At 30.3% G+C, this 17,500-nt stretch overlaps 1 long non-coding RNA gene across 3 annotated transcripts in view; it reads right to left on the reverse strand.

Annotated features, from left to right (window-relative positions):
* The window catches only part of LOC145245707 (uncharacterized), an 839,291-nt gene that overhangs the window by 782,595 nt on the left and 39,196 nt on the right, over positions 1 to 17,500 (reverse strand). Inside the window, exon 1 of one of the 3 annotated variants that reach the window (XR_013863021.1) lies at positions 12,401 to 13,380. The exons of 1 other annotated variant lie outside the window; for it this stretch is intronic. This is a non-coding gene — a long non-coding RNA (uncharacterized LOC145245707). Of the gene's footprint in view, positions 1 to 12,400; positions 13,400 to 17,500 lie in introns of those variants that run through there. One more of the 3 variants, XR_013863019.1, reaches the window with a different exon arrangement.

The following is a 17,500-nucleotide window of genomic DNA, read 5'->3' on the forward strand; positions in this document are numbered from 1 at the left end:
CTTCTATATTGCAGAGATCAATTTAGTTCCCCTAAACTGCCTCAATATTTTATCTCGCTCCCAATGTAACTATTGCTAGACGTCGCATCCCTATTACGTAAACTAGGATTTTCTCTCTTCGGATGAGAAGCATTATGTTTCGAAATACCATGGTACAAAGTTCTCACTTCCCTACGCTCCTAATTGATGTATACATTTATTGAACAAATGAAATATATGCACCAGTGATGAGACAATTTCACTATTTTTCCCGATTCTGATACAAGTCTCAATTTCGTACTAAATTTCCGATTTCGATACAATTACCGATCGCGACATTTTTTTGTATAACTACATATTATATAATGAAGTTTTTATTTTTCCTGATTACAATAAAAACACGTTAAATGTGCATATTTTTTTCCAAACTTTAAACACTTGATTTTAGTTTTACTGGTGATTGGAAATTAATATTTATGTCGTGATTAATATAAGCAGCGGCATATTTTGTTTTAAACAAAATCAAATTTGAAGATAATTAGAATTTATTTTCGGCATAGGAAAATAGGCACACATTTTTGTTTGATTTCGATACCTAGAGTCCGGATTTTTCCAATTCCCGATTGCAGTTCCGACTAATCGTCCCAACACTTATACACACACACACACACACATATGTGCGCACAAACAATTATACGCACAGAAATACACGTATGTACATAAACATACTGTGTGTGTGCGCGCGCGCATTTGTATTTACATTCAGTGGCGGAAGCAATCAAGCACCCACGTACCTGTTTCCGAGGAAACATTGTCAATCAAAAAGATGCTATTCGGTAAGTCTTCTGGAACTGCTTGAAGATATAATGCTTGTGCTTTTAAAGGCTTACTTAAAGGAATAGATGCCAATCGGTAATTTGCGTCAGAAAAAAAAGTCTTGCTTCTACTTGGAAACCGATTTTTATCGAATTCCTTTTACTTGAATACTTGACTCATTCGTTTCGATCCATTCATATAATTTAAATGTTTTCTTTCTATATTTTTATTCAATTTTTTTTCGGAGGGGAGGGTATTTTTCATAATTTATTTATTTTTTTTTTTGCAAATGATTTTCTCCGTTTTTTTTCTTCTTCAGTATTTTCGTTCTTAAGGAATAAGAATTATTAGCATATAATTCTGCATCGCGTTAATGTTAGCTTCGAAAGAGTCGCTTACGCTATAGCAATGAATGCGGGAGCTAGAACATGTGAGTAAAGGGCGTTTAAAGTCATATTTATTGACAAATACATTTTAAATACGACTTGAAACAAAGTCAGATTAAGGATTTTTATATCAGTCAATGGACAATGGTCAGAAGTGTTTGGTAAGATTCGGTAAACAGATACAATTCCATAATGTAAAATTGCGCATACATATCCAGATTGTAACTAGGATTGGAAATATGAAGATACCAAAAATGCTTACGTCAATCGTGACGTAAGAAAGTGAAATTGAAAGAACAAAGAAACGGAAACCCGACGGGCGTATCAATTTACGAAACTAATCATACATACGCAGTTAAACATACAAATAAATCTTTAAAGATTTAAGTAATGTACTAAAACAAAATATTTTATATAGAATTTTGTTAACGTGTTACTTTACTAAGAAAACAGAATGATTAAAACGGGTAAAGCCAATACTTTTACATGATTCCTTTCATGGATAAAATTTGCAATTTTTATTTGCAAGGAATGAATATAAATGACTGGCTAGACAGAATCAAATAAAGATATGTAAGGTAATGTTTTATATCTATCAAAAATTCAAAATGATTTATGTATGTATATAATCATATACACACGTATATATATATGTACACACATACTTGTATTTGTATACACGCTTATGAAAATGTTTCGGTCAATAAGTCAAATCCTTCATCCGGAAGGAGGACTTTAGCCGTTAAAATAGTGGGCTTGCGTCATCTAACGAGGTCTTTTAGTTATAAATAATTGACCGTAACATTGTAATCGTATAGCGACATTAAAAGATGTCTAGTTGAATATAAAGATACGTATATATCTTACTCTTATTGTACATTTAACACCATTATATGACCTACCAAGTTCATTGTATTTTTATCTTGGAATATTCTTAACGTAGAATGATGTATACAAAACTTTAGTTGAGTATTGATGCAGTTCGAATTAAGATAATGTTAGATTCCCTTCACATATTTGGCTTTTAATAGTAATACTGTCTATCACGATTTGTACGTAGAGATTTCTAATATTAAAAAACGGTTCCAAAGAGCACATAACTAAAAGACACGTGCTGAGCAATAGACATTTCGTAAAACAGAAAATAGCCGGTTAGGATTAAAGTCATATATATATATATATATATATATATATGACGCCTTGTTTTCGTGAAGGAAATTACAGTTAATAAATAGTGGAGTAATTAAAAAAAGAAAAAGGACGTGAGACAGTGAGGCATACGGACAGTGGGGAGAAAGAGACGGGGTATGGTGAAAAGCATTGGGTATGACAAAAAGGGACAGGTATGGGAAAAGAGACGGTGTAGGAGAAAAAGATACGGAATAGGGGAGAAAGATGGAGTAGAGGAGAAAGGGGCAAAATTAAGGAGAGAGACGAAAAAGGGATAAAAAGAGACGAGGCGAGAGAAAGATCGGGTAATAGAGAAAGTAATATACATGCCCAAGCAACGTGTTCATACATTTTAACCGGACGCAGCATTCATCAATTGTTGACTATGTGCTTAATAACATCGACATGAACAAAGAGCAGTATCTGTTCTGGTCCTACGCTTGACCTTTTCTGACCTTGATAAGTGGTGTAGAAATCCTACTAAACCGAGGCAATTTTTATTTTTGTACCTAACTCTGCTCTCATAGGGAGGTACGTAAATAGGAACCTCGACATATTCGTTTAAACCCATCGACTGTTTTTAGTTTCGCTTACTTTCCACAAGGCGGGCCAAATTTCGGTCTCACCAACTCACTATTCAGATTTTCCAAACAGTAGAGCTGATACAATAAAAATGAATGATATGACGAGTTACATTTTCATTTCATCGAATGGCATCAACAACAGGAGCATCTAATTCTCTAATCTTACTGATTTTTTTTATGATAAATTCTAAATCTAATTATAAACCCCAACACACATACATACACGGTAGTTCTGTCTTCTGCTTCACGTGTCGGTGTCTACGACTAAAGACTAACATACAAGGATAAACACGCCGTTCTAGTCAAAGCACCTGCATTTCGATGGTCGCTATGACGATAAGTGTGCGCGAGTCTAAATTGCTTTCCTTAGATTCAGATTTTTTTTCCTGTACACGTGGCCGTTCCTTTTGGGAATGACAGACGAGGAAAATGTTCACACGCCGATTAGAGAGAAGTAATTCTTATAAAGTTAAAAGGAGAAAAACTGCATGTCATTATGCACAGCAATATGATTAAACATGTGACTAGATAAAAAGAAAAATAGCATTGGCATATATAAACTACAGTATGGTTAATCCTGTATCTACAATTTTGGACAGTTAGGATTACCTAGTAGACCTGATCTTTTAGTATGATTTTTGTACAAGGGTTTACCAGAACAAATTAACATTCGTATAGTCGACTCCAAACACTACCCAATTATTCAATACTAGCCTAGGGGGCCGGCGTTGCCCGAATTTTTGATCCGAATTGAAAACTACACATAATTCAAATCTATTAGCTATTACAATCAAACACATCAATCCTTAAAGTTATAATTTTTAAAACCATACAATTCAAAAACTATACTTACGATATAAGATTTCAGATAATTTTAAACTTAACAAAACGTAATTGTCCATAATTAACTTTATAACGTGAGCCAGAGTTATATCCTTGGAAAAAATCTTCCGAAATTAACTTTAGTTATATTTAATTTTTCACAACACAGACATCCATATTCAACTAGAATTTTTAATTTTAAGTTTTAATGTATTTCATTCAATGTTATTAAAAAAATTAAATCGATTTATATTATAAATTCACTAATTTTTCCAACACAAATTGTTAGTATTACAGATTATTTCAATCGATAATCATAAGTTATTAAGTTATACTTCATATCCGCTAGTGTTGAATTGTAAATTAGTTACTTCAATTTAATTTTTTTTAAATATACATAATATCAATATCAGCACCATCATCATTATTTATATTGAAAGTAATATTTTTAATTTTTACATTTCATAAACTTAATTCTACATACGATCATCTAGTTTTAATAAACATTTTCCGAACTTGTTCCTTATTTAAGCATAATTTTTGTTATTGTATATATCCTAATTCTTAGTATGTTTCAGAGTTTCTTCATCTGATAAATATAGTTAATTAAAATACCATGTTAAGTTAAAACCAATTCTAATTTTCATTCAAGTTAAGATTTCTAAATATTGCTTAGACGTAAACAGACCATATCCAACCCAGGTTTTCCTTATACTTTATACAGCCTCTCCTATGTTCTTTAATTACATCTTATTTTTTACTTATTAAATTTAATCAAAAAATTAAATATTTCCGAAATGAAGTTATAGACGTTAATTTAATGAGTATATATATATTAAAAAAATATAGTTTATCTTAGATTTACAATAGATATATCTTAACTATAACATTGATTTTTACAATCATTCTAACAATTAAGCATGTGGTTCCTATATTTGAAACCACTTATCAAACAATTGTTTATCACTTGTTGCATCATATACATTTTATTATTTGCAGTCTGACTGCTATAAATACATGTTCAATATTATTATCATTTATTTATTTTATTGTTTCCCGCCGCCTTTTTTCTAATCCATAAATTATCTTAAACTCAACTTTACCGTCTATAAACATTTCTATTAAACTAAGTTATATGTTCTATTACTGTTCCTTATACAAATTTAACATTTAATCATTTATCCACTCCCAATTGTATAATATAGATGTACTCTTTTTTTTGTTTTATTTTTTATCACTCCACATTAAATATACTATGTGTAATATATTAATAGACTTCCCTTTATTGTATTAAATATTAATTTAGATATATTTTACCATTCTATATGTTATAATTATCTAAATTCATTAGGCCTATATAACAAGGTTATAAACTTTTATTCATTTTGTTTATTTTCATTAGCTAATTATATTTATATAGATATTTATCTTCATATGGAAGATACTAAAAATAACGCAATTAAGGTAGTATATATATATATATAAGGTTATTTTGCCATGTCAAAACAAATTTCAATTCCTTTGGACGGATTGATTATTGCTATTTCTTCTGACAAGTTAAGGGCATAATAGATTCAGTAATTGATACAATAATGATTGATTTTGCGCTACGAAACGGATACTGTCAATTGTATAAATCGACTGATTCAACAGAATAAATTATAAGATGGTCAACATCATGAATTTCAGAATACAACTTTGTCATTTATTTATATATATAAATACACATAGAAAAAGGAGATAGATGTGTATGAGAGTAATATCTTATTGTATTGATTTGCATCGAGTTTGCTTTTTACTAAAACTTGCAAGAATTGTAAAGTCCTTGAAATCAGAAAGATACCTGAAATATTAATATCCCAAGTCAGTTCGGTGAATCGATCGCCATAAATTTGAATTCTTTTTGAAACTGAAACATTTGCAGATTTTTGTTTAATTATTTACTGAACAAAACCGAGTAGAATTGTCTCTAGAACACCTGACTAGTTTGCTCGAGACAAACGAACTTATTAGAGATGGAGGCGGGATATATATAGCAAAAAGTGACCTTTATAGACATTCTAAATCTTCAGTTTCATTCTCCAATTTAAAGGACATTTGAGTTGACTGGATGGAATCTATTTAAACAGTAAAGAAATTATGAAATTAGTTTAATTACTTTAAAAAGGTTGATTTCAGCTCGAAAAAAAAAAATCATTTGTTCCTTTTCCTCTTTTACTTTATTTTTTCGGCTTCTTTTTCTTACCTTTCCCCATTTCCGAGCCAAACCAGACCTACTTAAGCGGCCAATCAAACTTTTTATAGGTTGTTTGAACTTCGTTATATCCCTCTCTTCATTGTTAAATTCTCCCCCATCACCACTCCTTTCGGTCTATTCTAACGCACTAAGGTTTCACACCAGTAATACTATAGGTTTTAATAAAAGGTTTCCAGAGCTTAAAAAACTTAACTGGAATCAAGAATTACTCCAGAAATATGCCCAACTTGGATTAGTCAATATACAGATTGGATCTCATTACCTCACTGCTTTACAGGACAGTCACCTTGGATTTTACCGCGCAATTTGGATATAAACCTTTTTATCCTTTTCAATTTCCCTTGCTATTGACTTCGAATTGATCAAATTTTGATTTTCCATGTTTTATTGACTTAAGCAAATAGGGTGAATGCCATTGTCACTATTTGCTAATATATTCTCTGAAGAGATGGTAGACATCGAAACCCTATAGGGTAAGGAGAGAAAATTTCTAAAGTATCCTTTGTCTTAGAATAATAAAAATCTTTGATATGAAAATCAAATATTTCACTTACGTTTTTTTTAATTTCATTGAATCACTAATTTGTAAAAACACACACATCCATACATGCACACACATACACACACATGTGCTTTAGTGCAATGTTCTACATCAATCATCACTGTTTGTAGTAACTTCGCGTTCGGGTTTCGAACTTCGCATTTGATGTGCTCGTTGTGTATCAAAAATCATGAAACGACGAAACCGGTGTTTTGTTAACGTGTGTGTACGTGTACTGCATTAGCATCTATCTAATATATATATATATATATATATATATATATATATATATATATATAAAGAAAACGGACTTATATGGGCTATGCAAATTTTAAGCAAACAAACTTAGAGCATGGTGGCTGACGGAACCAGTATCGAATTTGTTTGCACACACACACACACACACACACACACACACACACTAAAAGACTAAAGTAATTTTCAGGATCGCAGGGTAGCTACATTTCCTATTAAAATTCATATCAATAACGGAAAACAAAAATAAAATCACGCATTTTCTCACTGTATTCTACTTATGCATTGCTCTTACATTTATTTCTTTGTGCCTTTTATTTTTCTTAGCTCCTCCTAAGTTTGTATTTATTGCTTCCCCCACGAAAGAAAAAATGTTGCACGAGGTAGTTTCTAATATAGGGGAATACGAGCCCCCCCCCCCAAAAAAAGGCAAGAGGGACACTCTGGTAGGGATCAAAATTGTCTCGGTATAGAGGATTTCCCTTTCATTGATCGAGACAAATTACCTTAAGAGAAGCATCTTTGCTCGAAGGCCAAGAATAAAAAAAGGCAAGCCTCAGAAATTTAAAACACTGATTTTATTAAATGTACTTTTCTTTTAAGTATCCTAATTTTGTAAAATTTGAGTCGAAACTTATTTGATTTAATATCGGGTCTAACTTTTCTTAGATTTTTTTCTTAGATTTCTTACCTGGCAAAACGCTGAACGTTTATCTTTAAAAATTCGGAAATATTAGATTTACCCATAAAAAGTATAAACGCCTTCATTCCGCAAGTGCTTACACAAAATAGTGCAAACAATTCATAATAGTAAAAATATTAAATCGTTTTAATCGAAGCTAAGACCTTTTGAAGAACCTGCGAATTGCAAATAAGCCTTTTGTTTTACTTAAAGTTAATCGATTGAAAATTCATACGTGGTAGACAGACACACATGCCAGTGATTATTTATATATATATACACACATATATATATTGACATATATATATCAACGTACGTATATCAATTATATCATTACATGTGTCTAATCTAAGTGTGTGTATATATATATATATATATATATATAGATATATGTGTATGCGTGTCATATATATATATATACCAATAAATTTGATATATACATATAGAATGTTCATGCCTATATATATATGTGTGTGTGTATGTGTGTGTGTCAATATGTGTGTAAATGTATGTCTACATGTGAGTATATATTCATGGAAATTGTGTGTGCATTATATGAGTATGCAAGTATACGTATGGATGTGCGTGTATATATATATATATTAATATGCACATATATATATGTGTAAATAATGATATATACATACACACAAGTTTTAATATATATGCATATATCTACATACCTATAAAATTGAGTTTTTCTCGCTTTAGCATTGATATTAAAAGCCTCCATTTTCGTTTTACAAATTAATTATTTCATAAAAATCGACTTAATATACCCAGTCATAGATATACAATCAACTATATGAAGTTTAATTTGCATATTTGTTTGAAAAAAGAACGTTTAATTACTTATTCATTTTCATAGTATCCTTTTTGATGTTTTATGTAACTATTATACTGAATTCTATTCATGGACTGCTTCTATATTCTTCATAATTGCGTATAAGTTTAGAATAAAACGTTCTCGCTCACGGAAACATTAAAATATATATCTACCTTTAGTGCATATATATATATATATATATATAACCTTTTCAGTGTGTGTACGAAAAGTCTATCAAACTTCTCTCTGAATATTTGGTTTGCAAACTTGAAATTAGATATATAGTATGTTTAGACCTATAGCGCATTTTTTGATATAGGTTTTAACTGGCCAAAATTACCGCTAGAGAGTCAGAATTAAAAAAATAAAAATAGTTGACTTTAGCCGGGTAAGTCTAATAACGATAGCTCAGATGGTAACGACGCTGGAGATATAAACAACATCTAAGGCTGGAACGTTACACGTTCTGGTTTTGCTCCTAGCGAATGATACCCAAGATATAGTTTTTATAACTTGAATCCATATATACCGAATAATAATCAATAAGGAATTAGCATTATAATAAAGAAATCTGCATAGATTAAAATTAATATACGTATTTTACGACCGGGCAACGCCGGGCATCCTGCTAGTATAATTATACCATATAGATGGAACGTGAGTTTTGTTTTGGCAGTTTTATTCCACTGTGTTCATTAGTGTAGCAGTTTTTTTTCTGTTTTACTTAGAAATAAGATGCAAACGTGTCTAGCTTACTTGCCATAACTATATTTTATAGTTGTATTCACGTATCGAACAATTGCTGCAATTACACAAGTAAAATGATATACTTAATATTTTATAATACATTAGAAACACACATTATATATATATATATATATATATATATATTAGTCGGTTTCTAGCTCATCGAAATATGTAAAAATGTTAGTATAGAAAGTTTTATATTCCAATTAGTCATTCAGACAATTTTGGCTTTATCAGAGCTCTTCGGTGTGACTAAATACATACAGATATTAGTTTTAAAGATAAAAATCACGCGTTATTTAATGTAGGTCTAATTATTTTAGGTAGTGTAGATATAGTGCTATTTATATGGATCTAGTAGCGTATCGATGAATTATATCGATTATAATTTTAGCTGCATATATACGAGCTTGCGAATGTGTGTCGACATGTGACTGGACCAACAATGCGTGTACCGACTTTTATAACATGTACTTGTTGACCAGCTTTAGATAGCGTGTTAAATATGCATAGGGTCACGTTTATACAAGCTCATGTGTACGTGCAACCACGTGTGTGTGTGTGTGTGTGTGTGTGTGTGTGTGGAGAAAAAGGAATTAAAAGAAACAAGTGATAATGAAAAGTAAGTATGATAAGAGAAAATATAAGCCGCATAGAAAGAGTAGATATTTCGCCTCCTTATTTTATTGCAGGCTTATTCATGCTTGGAGATACAGCCTAAAAAATGGGTGAATTCACAAGGAATAGAGAGAGAGTGAGAGAGAGAGAGGGTGAGAGAAAGCGGAGAATAAACATAGGGCTGGTATGGTTCCAGGAGGAGGAGAAGGAGAAAAAAGGAGGGAGTAGCACACATTGAATGTGGATAAAGATGGAACGAAAGAGTAAAAAGTTGATAAGATGTAGTCTAGGTGAAAGTCTTAGAGAGAAAGAAAAAGTAACGAGAATTTAATAATTGTACTCAAGACTTTCCTGCAAGACTTAGAAAGTAGTTTCCAAAATAATGCTAGACGTTAAGAACAGAAACCGACATCCTTAATCATCACTAATGCTATGAAACTAAGTATAATTATTATTTATAATTGATTTCACTATTTGAAATGATTTAGAGCCATTCGTCCAAGCTCAGCTGTCTGATTAGGTTCTGTTCAGATTTTTAGAGATATATTGTTATTCCATAATGATTGACCTCTAATAAGTTGCCATTAGCGGTAACCGCATAGTTCTTTGTCATAGAATAGAGAATTCTCGGGTTATAGTGATAGATACAAATCGATACTAAGATTACTCTCAAATATACATTTCATCCAACAAATTATCACATCGATCCCTGTCTAGTTAATAAAGTGAAATAAATAAAGAATCGCTGGTGAATAGCAAATAAAAAGAATAAGGCGATTTTGTTGTTAAAAAGACAGGTGCGTAGGTAGGTATCGGCTTATTTCGGAATTGTTTGTGGGAGATAATGATGTATAAATACTAGTGTTGAAAGTTACCGAGGTTTGTTTTCATATCCAAACAAATAGTTTTGTATAAAGGGACGGAGACGAGTAATAGTTAAATATTCTATGCACATGCCTGTGTGCGCGTGTATACATAAGCACATAAACGCGAACACATGCACACACACATGAGCACACCTGCATACATACATATGCATTTGTGTATATATGTGGGTGCATATTGCATACATATGTGAATATATAAATATGGTGTATGTGATTATGTGTGTGAATGTATAAATATATATTTACGCATGCATATGTGCATGCCCATTATATATACGAGCACACCTGCATATATACATATTTACGCATGCATATATATGTGTGCGTGTGTCCATTATATGTGTGTGTGTGTGTGTGTGTATAAACATTTCAAGCTACATTTATTTAAGCAGGCTTTTCTATCTTGATTCAGCTAATTTTTGTTTTATATCTTGTCAAGTTGAGTTTCATGTTGCGTGTGTAGGTGTGTCTGTTGCGTATATTGAATTTACGATCCAGAAAATAAAGTAAAAGACTGCGAATGATACTTCTGAATATTTTCTAGTATCTGCATATTAAAAATACCGTATATCTAATTTTACGTGTTTCTCGCCAATACGTAACATTGTTTTCTTATATTATTAATCTATGGTTTTGTATAATTGTATTTTAAAATAACATCCAGCATAATGCATTTCGTTTCCTTCGTAAACATGTCAGTCACATTAATTGTTGAATAATGAAGTAAATGGGTTATTTTGTTACAATTCGAAATTTGTCAGCCTTTAAACTGACGAATGGAAAGCCATTTTAACTGTCGATAAAATTCTTAGCAAAACCTCTTGGATTAAAAGATTGAAAGCAATGGAAGCTTTTAAAGCTCTAATAATTTCATAAATGGAAATTTAAAGATTAACTCAGAGTATAGTTTTATAATTTTGTTCAATTTCTATTTTAATTAAGAAACCGATTCGGTAAGAATTTTATTTAATTTTTCAAAATCCTACTTAATTTTGTATTGAAAACGAACAGTACAAAAACAAAGAAAAAAATACGAGCATATACGGCATCTCATATACATATATACATTTCGAATCTCGCTAGATTAAGCCACTCCGATGAGTCGTAAATGACGAAACACGTGTCAGTGGATAATTATATTTAAAAAATATATAGATAGATGATAGAGAGAAAGAGGTTTACTTTCCCTCTCGAAAGTAAAATGGATACCCTTTTTGTTTCATTTACTTCGGTCCAAGTACTCAGAAACTAAGCTCACCCCTCCAATTTAGGGCTAACATTTGATGTGTGCCTACGTGTAGACTAAAGTGAAGCAATAGTTACGCAATCTGCATCCGCATATCTCCAGACTCGGCATCGTCCGAGTATTCGAATAGTTAAATCGATGACTACTGGATCAAGATATATTTTGATAAAGCAGAGAATTTCTCCTCCGGGTATAATTGTGTAACGAAGAGTATTCTACCATACTATTTAATTCGTAACAAAAGAGAAGGATATACGAGTTAATACCTTTAGCAAGGTTTCTAATAAGATGTAATCGCAAAACACGAACCAGGCACTCAGTGACCACAATTCGCACCTGTAACCATTTCATCGTAACACATCTACATAAATATGCGTGCGTACGTACGTGAGTGTGTGTATATGCATATATAGACGGGAATAGTAATAAGTGTACCTCAGAAGTGACTTCCAACCGGTGAGAGGGAATATAAGAAAACGAGACCGGGAGGGGAGGGGTACTCAGTAGGACGAAGTATGTGCGTGCGAATGTGTCTATATTTATGTTGATGCAGTGCACCCGATAACAGAGTAAAAGGAACTTACTTTTGTCTTTCCACCCGGGTCTGCGAGATGGAACTACCCCGATCCCACAGACACGGTACCCGCCACACTTGTCTCCTCCTTTACCGTTGGTTTGCGATCCTCGCGTTATTTTCTCCTGGTCGCCGGATTCGTCGCGTTTTAGAAGTGATCGTAAGAAAAGAAAAAAATCCTTGCGTATTTCCTCGCTGAATTCGGCCCTTTGCGTTTTAAAATCTTTTGTGTTATATTAACACCACATTTTAAATATAAACGTACATTCCGTTCAGGTATAGTAACATACAAATATATGTATATATTAAGTTTATGTGAGAGCGCTTTGTTTTGTTTACGCGTATACGAACGATGCAGCGATATAAACATACAATTTCTCACGAAGAATGCAAACGTAACTCGTATAACGTAACACCTTCAGATTTATCTACATATAATATATGAAAGCAAATTTAAGGCCTCGGAGTGTAATGCACACACACATGCGGACGTATATTTATTTATATATAAATATTGAATCATACAGATATCCTCTCGGCGAACGTAAAGCACTTAGTGAATATAAATATATCTAATACGTTTTGTGATTACTCCGAGACTGCGATTTGTAGCCGTGCCGACAGTTTTATATACACGCAAATATCCTTCACGTCAATTGCTGCCTTTTACATGTGTCGCTGTGTGCGTACGCTTCTCGGAGTTGGGCTGACTGCATCACTTAGAGATTTTACATCTGTTGCGCGCACTTGTCTCATCGGAGCCCGCTAAATTTTAAAGAAAAACGCACACACCGTTCGTTGAGCACAGACGCGCACTACGATGCCCGTGAAAGGAAGAAAAAAAGAAACACGGTGGATTGCGCGTACACGTTGAGGCCTCGAAACGCACGCGAGGTATTCGTGCTTTAATATTTTAACTGTAATTATTACTGTTATTACTATTATTGTGCATCAATCCAACAGTCGGTCTTTTCGCGCGTTTCTTTACTTAATACAATCTTTATTTTAGTAGTGAGGGGGTGCATCGTGCATGCGAAACTATTAAACGGAACGAATGACGCGTGTTTTTATGAATATATCACTTACAGAGAAACGAAAGAAAAAGTATTGTTCTTTCTTGAGAAAACTCGTATCCAACGATAGTATATACTGGACCAGAGATTTGCTTATTAGTGTAAAAAGTTGAGCTTTCTGACGCGAGATATATATATATATATATATATATATATATATATATATATATATATATATATATATATATAAATGCAGTGTGTGCGTGTACATTTTCCAACGCAATAACTCAATTTTCAGTCTACGGACTGAATTTGATATACAATGTACTGAGATTTGGGAAAATCTTTGATCGGTTTTAGGCCAGAAATTTGGCTGTTAAGGGGTCAAAGTTCAACTTTAAGAACTCTACCAAACTCCTCCGCCAATTTTGCGTCTAAACACTTGAAATTTTAGATATAGCTTCCTTGGGCATGGATCTAACTGAATAACTTGATTTGAGCCCAAAACAATAAACGTTAAGGGGTCAATGTTTGAATAATTTGGTAGACCGCAGTGGTCAATTTATTTTAGACAATTTATAGTCTAAACATTTAAATTTTACATGAGGGGATTCAGAGATAGGGCAAGCTTTTTAATCGATTTGGGTCGAAATTTTTTAGTTACAAATATATATATATATATATATATATATATATATATATGTATGTGTGTATGTTTGCATGTGTGCCTAAAACTTTCGACAGGGGCGACGGATTGTACAAAGATCAGTATCGTTTTGTAGTTCGACCTTTCGGACGAAAATATCGAAAAATTGGCAAAAAAACAATATCTTCACTTTCAACTGAGCATTTTCTCCTGGGAAGGGGGGGGGTCACTTTTTTCACCGATATTTTTTTAAAGTTATCCTCTCCTTTCGATTGTGTAGCCTTAGTTTAAACAAGTCACTTCCTGTTTGGCAGTAGTCGTAACAGCAAAGACGTCAGGTTTTCATCACCGTTCTTTTCATTCTTCGCAATACGGGTTCGAGCCTGCGTTCCTATTAACACTTTTTGCTCGACATATAGATACAAACACCAAGCCAACGCCGGGCTGATATATATAGATAGCTTCGAATTTGGGGGTATCAAAACCAAAGCAAAATATGATGAACGTAAAAATAAAATAGATTAACCCCATAATTTTATTATACCATACCTGTTCATACTGAAACACTTATCACAATATTCTGTGGATCTATATTAAAAAACATTGTTAAACTTTGACATATTTCTATTCTATGGAGGTCAAGCGCAAACGAACACCTCATAATTTTATTATACCATAGTTCTTCAAACTGAAACAATTATTAAAGTATACTTACGCAGATAGATACGAAACATCTTTATTAAAGTATGCGCCTATTTCCATTCTGTGGTGACCAGGTGCGAACGCAGACCCCACAATTTTATTATACCATCCCTATTTAAGTTAAAACATAATCAAAGTTATGCACATCTATATCAAAAACAATTGTAAACATTTTTTTAATTTTTTATGTCCATACTTTGTAGACCAGGCGCGGACGTAGACCCCCCCCCAATTTTACTCAACCTCCGTTCTGCCAGATCAAACATGCCCATTCCTGTGTCTCGATACATCTATCATATGTATTCAGTTTTTGTTTAAATAGTCTACCATATAGGAGCCTATTCGTGACCAGAAACACATAATATATATTACATACATCTGTGTGTGATGTGTATTTACTCAGCATTCTTTCATTTAAACGATTTTTAATGTAACAGGGATTCCGTTTAATTAACCCTTTTTACTTTTTCAATTTTTCCTGGTGATCTTCCAGTGTTTAGATCGTAAGAATTAATATAATGTCCATGTGTAGTTGGCTACCGTGTTGCTTTTCGTCCGTCACAGTCACACAGTCACGCACACACAGTCACACACACGAGAGGGAATTAAGTGAATAAGATCTTTTAATTTAAGAGGAGTCTTATCGGGATAATGCAAAGCTCAAATTGTTTTGCAGCTGATAGAAAATATCAATAAAATAAGAAAACCACGATATAAAATTATATACTAATGCATACAGCTTTATTCAATAAGGATAATACTGTACACCCCTAATTAATGAAAGAACGTTCTATACCATGGTATTTCGAAGGCCAATGTTTCTCATCAGAAGAGGATAAGATGCCAGGTAACAAAATAGGGATTTTATTTCTCACTGCACAATTATTTCGCTCCTAACTAACTATCGCTAGACGTCGGATTCTTATGGTACCTAAAATCTTTAATCTTAGCATTATGTTTCGAAATACAATGATATAAAGATGTCTTACTTACCGTAGTCCCTTAATTTATTTATCATCCTTATTGAATATATATATATTTTTTTTATATTGTCATATTCTTATTTTATTGCTACTCTATAAGCTCCAAAACAATTTGTGGTACACTTCATTATCCGTGCTGAAATAACGTTATTTTAAAAGCCATTCTTAACATGGAAATGGGAGGGCTATTTGTACCTATTCTGTACTTTAACCTTAAAAAAAAAAAAATAAAAAATAAAAAAAAAACTTGGAAATGCGATTTAAAAAATAGCGCGGGTCAGTAAGTGCATTAGCACCCAATTTGTTGATCTTTGCATTATCCCGACAAGTCTCCTCTTAAAGAATCAATCTTATTCTTTTCACATTGTAATTACATATATAATATGATATAATATATATAATATATATAATATATATATATATGATATAATATGATATAATATAATATATATATATAATATATATATAATATATATAATATATATATAATATAATATATATAATATAATATATAATATAATATATATATAATATAATATATATATAATATAATATATATATAATATAATATATATATAATATAATATATATATAATATAATATATATATAATATAATATATAATATATAATATAATATATATATAATATAATATATATATAATATAATATATATATAATATAATATATATATAATATAATATATATATAATATAATATATATATAATATAATATATATATAATATAATATATATATAATATAATATATATATAATATAATATAATATATATATAATATAATATATATATAATATAATATATATATAATACAATATATATATAATATAATATAATATATATATAATATAATATATATATAATATATATATAATATAATATAATATATATATAATATATATAATATAATATATATATAATATATATAATATAAATATAATATAATATATATATAATATATATATAATATAATATATATATAATATATATAATATAAATATAATATAATATATATATAATATATATATAATATAATATATATATAATATATATAATATAAATATAATATAATATAATATATATATAATATATATATAATATAATATAATATATATATAATATATATATAATATAAATATAATATAATATATATATAATATAAATATAATATAATATATATATAATATAAATATAATATAATATATAATATAATATATATATAATATAATATATAATATATATATAATATATATATAATATAATATATATAATATAATATATATAATATAATATATATAATATAATATATATAATATAATATATATAATATAATATATATAATATAATATATATAATATAATATATATAATATAATATATATAATATATATAATATAATATATATATAATATATATATAATATATACAATTGTGCCCGATATTATTCATACCCCCCTTGAAAATGGAGTTTATTAGGTGTAACTTTGTAAGAATTTATTGTTTATGTCCATATTGATACATATTCTTAATAAACCTCTTCTGATCATTTTCGTCATTTTAAAATCTCGGGATACTTGTAATAAAAGAAATATACAGCTATTTATAAAATCTGCAATGTTCAAAAATAATCATACCCCTTATTTTTTCAGTATTAATCGAGTTTCTGACTGTTTCCCGTTTGATTCTTATTTTGAATGCTTTTATAGCACCTTTAGTTAATTTCATTTCGTTTTTTTGCATTTTTCAGAAA

The sequence above is a fragment of the Euprymna scolopes genome, chromosome 23 (assembly GCF_053919585.1).
Source record: "Euprymna scolopes isolate OS-2025 chromosome 23, ASM5391958v1, whole genome shotgun sequence".
NCBI classification, from domain to species: Eukaryota; Metazoa; Mollusca; class Cephalopoda; order Sepiida; family Sepiolidae; genus Euprymna; species Euprymna scolopes.